Source organism: Prionailurus bengalensis, chromosome B4 (genome assembly GCF_016509475.1).
Source record: "Prionailurus bengalensis isolate Pbe53 chromosome B4, Fcat_Pben_1.1_paternal_pri, whole genome shotgun sequence".
Taxonomy (NCBI): domain Eukaryota; kingdom Metazoa; phylum Chordata; class Mammalia; order Carnivora; family Felidae; genus Prionailurus; species Prionailurus bengalensis.
Window position 1 is genome coordinate 65,112,960 of NC_057358.1, and position 5,398 is coordinate 65,118,357.

At 33.9% G+C, this 5,398-nt stretch overlaps 1 non-coding gene across 1 annotated transcript; it reads left to right on the forward strand.

Annotated features, from left to right (window-relative positions):
- Positions 1 to 3,531: 3,531 nt before the first annotated feature.
- Positions 3,532 to 3,638, forward strand: LOC122474099. Its single transcript, XR_006294792.1, has one exon. It is a non-coding gene; the product is annotated as a U6 spliceosomal RNA (small nuclear RNA).
- The last annotated feature ends 1,760 nt before the right edge of the window (positions 3,639 to 5,398 follow it).

A 5,398-nucleotide genomic window follows, 5' to 3' on the forward strand; every position in this document is an offset into this window, starting at 1 on the left:
ACAGGGACTATTAATCATAATAATGAGTATTAGAGATAGTATGCCAAATAAGTACCAAAAGAATAATCATCAATAACTAATAGCCACATATTTTGTCCTGGGAGAACCATCTGTGGTAATATGTATGCTACAATATAACACTATTTTATGCTAGTCAAGTTTTTTTTTTTTTTTTGGTATGTAGGATAGAATTAAATGTAATCATATTTCATTTGTTCTGCAAAAAGACACAGTATTCCATAGAGAGTTCCATGGCTTCCAGGTACTGTGCCTAATAAGAACAATTTGATAGGCATGGGGGTGCTTGTTTCATAAGGACTATAGCAATTTAGAACATCTTTGGTTAGCCAGGTAATGTGGAGGGATCAGGAAGCTTTTATCTTCCCACACTGGAAAGAGTGGAATTTCACTCCTGTTATTGAAGATTATCTGGTATATTAACATCATAATCACTTACATTTTATTGAGAACTTATTATGTTCCAGACATAGTGATTACAAAAGTTGTAACAACTTTAACCTTTGCAATGATGCTCTGAGGGGAGCACTATTATTTTTCCCCCCGTTTTACAGCTGATGAAATGGAGGCATAGAGAAGTTAAATAAACTGCTCGAGTTTGCAAGCACAGAGTGTTTGAGTTGGCTGAGAATTCAACCCTGGCACTATGTTGTACTGACTTTCCCATGATATTGCACTGCCTAAAATCAGAATAATTTTGAAAATAGCAACTCTTTTTTTGTTTGTTTCCTTCATTCCTTACCTTATGAAAACATTATTTGTGGTAGTCAAAAATTTAAGTAAATTTTATCATTTTATCAAGAGAGAGGCCTCTGTAAAGGTATAGATGTTTCTGAGTTTTTCTAGGAAATAATGATAACAGAATGATTTGCAAGAAGGAGTTTATATTAATAAACTCAGCAATCTTTAATATATACTCTATTTTCTTTTGTGTAGGTACATGCATCTATATTAACTCACAGTTGTAAAATGATAGGTTAAATACTAGTCCCTAGCTTTTTAAACTTTGTCCTTTCTTGATTGCAAGGTAATTCACTAAAACATTCCATGTAGAGCCTACGTTAGGTTTGTGTGTAGTGTGATGAACAGCAAAATGCTTCTAACCTCAAGGAACTTACAGTCATACATATAAACATGTGGATTTGATCTACATTCATATAACAATGGAGCAGGATCCTGTATTAAAACACAATGACAAATAAGGCACAGTTTCTGGTCTCAAGGAATTGAAAATAATTAGAATACAATATGATGATTAACAATGGATGATATATAAAGTATCAGGTAGAACTGGCAAAGGATTGGGAAGGCTTCAGAGAGGAGATGATACTAGAATTGTCTTAAAGACAAATAGTCTATCATGTGGACAAATTGGAAATACCATATGAGAAAGACAAATTAGCAGGAGCAGAGGTGTAGTTATATAGGAGAACTTGGGGATGTTACAGGAATGTGAGTGGTTTAAATGTGACTAGACTATAAGAGTATCTATATATTTTAATCATTTTATTTTAATCATGATAAGTGTACTCTCTAATCCCTATACTATTCCCTCATCCCTGCCCACCCCCCCCACCCCCCCAATATAGGAACCATCAGTTTTGTTCTCTATAGTTAAGTGTCTGTTCTTGGCTTCTGTCTTTTCTTTGCTTATTTGTTTTGTTTCTTAAATTCCACATATGAGTGAGATCCTATGATATTTGTCTTTCTCTGACTGACTTATTTTGCTTAGCATTATACTCTCTAGCTCCATCCATGTTGTTGCAAATGGAAAAACTTCATTCTTTTTTAGACTCTAAGAATATTTTGAAGAAGAAATAGATAATAAGACTGAAATGAAAGGGAAAGCTCATATTGTGCCTAACTCTCATTTATCTTCTCATAATAACATATTGTTCCCTAACTATATGTCAGGTGTATATATAAAAGACACAGAATGTCTTCTTCATGTTATGGTGATAGTTTTACCCTAAATTATTTTTTTAAATTTATGCCTTGAAGAAGAATCAGCTTATGTATAGGAACACGTAATTTCAATTTGGTCTTTCAAAGATTTGAGTGATTTGAGAAAAAAAAACCATAAACCATTTATGATTCATAATTCATAATTCATTCATAAGTGTTATGCTATGTGTATAATAAAAATAGGAAAATTATCTAGAACTTTTGAGATTTATATTTATTTTATGAAAGAAGAATAAAATTCTATGTCCTGAGAACATTCTGATCAGCTGGAGAGATTTTACTACAACTTTAAACAGCCACAATAATTAAATATTTTGCTTAGTTCCCATTTGTTATTTTGGTTTTCTTTCCAATCATCTCTGGCCTTGCTTTCTACGTTATTAAAATCACTTGCATCTGTTATGATCTTGAGCCATGATTCTTTTTATAGCTGACATTTTAAATTTATTTGTAATCTCATTTGCTGTTTTACTCGCATTTTGCTTTTCTTATTATCAAATGGCCTATTTCTTATTTGCAAGTCTATAGCCTCCTTTCTACTAAGATCTAGTTTGCATTTTTTATGGGCCTAAAAGAAACAGAGAAACTACTGAAAATAAAAGAAAATATTCAAAGGCGACTTGAGTTCAGCTGCTCAGTACTTTTTGAGTTACTATCTTTTCAACCCCAGGAAACTTTCTAGGTTAAAAGTTGGCTTTGTGAACAAGTGAGGATGGTTTTGCTGATCTTTCATTCTCAAAAGAAACTTCTCCATAGTACAGCCACCTATTAGAATGAGGTTTTGAATACTGTAGATGATGAAGTATTTTATCTTTTTTGGAACTTCTTTCTGCCTCTGAAATATTTTAAGGATGGCAGTAGGCATTTAGTAAATGTTGGGTAATGGCCACATGCAAATATTTTTCCCTTATTTACCTACTAAATTTCTCTGTGGTATTTCAAACTCCCCACAACTTGAAGAAACCTACCCTAAATTGGATCTTTCTTCTACCTAAAGCATAACCAGACCCTTTCAAGTTGCTTCTAATTCACTCTAGGACATTTGCAGGGATACTGTCAGGTGAATTTTCTTCTTCCATTCATATTTTTATCACTTTCTGTATGGTGGTGGGTTAAAGGGAATACCAAGAAAAACAAGACATGATTCCACCCTCCAGGAACTTGAAATTGACTAGAACCTTTAAAAAAAGATGGAACTCAATAATATAAATTATGTCTCAAAATTTAGGTTGGGAATTAAGTCAGGGAAAGATCAGTTTTTTTAAAAAAAGTATTTTTAGGTATATATTGTCTGAGTGACGTCTTTCTATGCAAAGGAAATGAAAAAATAATGAAATTGAGAAAGCATAGGGATTCTTTAGAAGGACAGAGAATTTGGCTAGAGCATTTAATTAACTGAGAATATTGTAGATGATAAAGCTGGAAGGATAGTTTGGGGTCATATTATGGGGGATTTAGGAAGCCAGGCTTAGAGGTTTAATATGCTAGGACAAACAAAGGAATTGGAACAGAATAGCACGGACAAACAGATGTATTAAGAATTTAGCAGTGCTCACTTTGGCAGCACATATACTAAAACTGGAACAATACAGAGAAGATTAGCAAAGCCCCTGTGCAAGGATGATACCCAAATTTGTGAAGCATTACGTACTTTTCAGCATAAGAAACATAGTCAATGATTGTAATAGTGTTGTATGGTGTCAGATGATAGCTACATTTGTGGGGATCATAGCATAATGAATAGAGTTGAATCACTATGTTGTACACCTGAAATTAATGTAGCACTGTGTGCCAACTACACTCAAAAATATTTAAAAAAAAGAAAATTTTGCAGCAGTGTGTCAGCAAGCTGGGGTCAGAGAGACTCTTGAATTGGAGGGCCAGCCAGAAGGTGTTCACGTAGGTAGGAACTGATGAGGCTCTGAGTCAGAATAATGGAAATGTGTTCTGAAGACAGTGGTTAATGGGGCTATCTACAGGATTGGCCATGTTTTTTCTGGGTGACACAGTGAAAGAAGAGCCAAGAATGAATTGAAGATTTTTTTAACGTATGTATGACAAGAGAACAGTGAGTTTGTTAAATAGGCGTGAGGAGGAGGAGGAGATTTTGAAAAGATAGGATGATAATTTTAGTTTGTATGTATCAAAGTAGAGAATTCCAGCAGGTTTTGGACATGGATTTAGAAACTATATATATAAATAGTTGAAAGCATAGGAAATTACAAGATCTTTCAGGGATAGAAAGTAAATAAGAAAAAAAAAGCTTCAAGAAGAAAAAAATAGGTATGTATTCTTAGAATTGAAATACATTGTGGTAAGAACTACCATAAAGCAAAAGAAGGTGTCATAGACATCTATCAGGGTCTTTTAGAGTCAGGAAAAGCTCCCCAAGGAAGGGAAGTTTAAGTTGGTATCTGAAACATGATTAGGGGTTGTCAGAATGAGATCTGGTGAAAGAATGCTTTGTAGATTCAGGCCAAAGAGGCTCCCTGACTTATAATTATGTTTTAGAAGGTCTTATAAACCCTGATTTTGCTTAATTAAAAACTGTATATCCAAATTGTCTTGCTAAGGCCTTTAAATTTATCTGGATTTTCTGGGTTATAAGCAGAGAGTTTAGTTAATAATTCCTACTATATTAGCTATAAGCCAAAATTTGGACCTATGTTTTATAGCCTTAAATCCTGTCTTCTAAAAACCTTTTCTCGAAATATATGCTGTATCTGAAAATTTCCTCCATGTCTATTCAACTTTTCTCCTATTTAATGTTTGCCATGCTCTTTGAAAATTTTCTTTGTATTTTTTCCTAACATATTAAGGTGCATATCTGCCTTCATTTTTATAAGCTTTTGTAGCATCACTGGAAACTTGTATATTCTGAAAATTAGCAAAGGATTTAAAATTATTTTATAATTCTATGAACAGTTATAAACACAGTTTAGGGTTTTTGTAAGGGTAATAATAATACCAATACCGGTAATACCAAGGTATTAATGAATGTTAACTATATTCCAGGACTGCAATGTTCAATATAGTAGTCACTAGTCACATGTGGCTACTGAGTACTTGAAGTGGGGCTTAAATTTAGATGTACTCTAAGTATAAAATATGCATTAGATATAAAAGATGTTGCATTTCTATTGGACAGCATTGTTCTAGGGTATGCTAATAGACGCTTTTAACTGTTTTTTTTTTAATTTTTTTTTTACATTTATTTATTTTTGAGAGAGACAGAGCGTGAGCAGGGGAGGGGCAGAGAGAGAGGGAGACACAGAATCAGAAGCAGGCTCCAGGCTCCCAGCTAACAGCACAGGGCCCGACGTGGGGCTCGAACCCACGAACTGTGAGATCATGACTTGAGCCAAAGTCAGACGCTTAACCGACTGAGCCACCCAGGCGCCCCTTTAAATGTTTT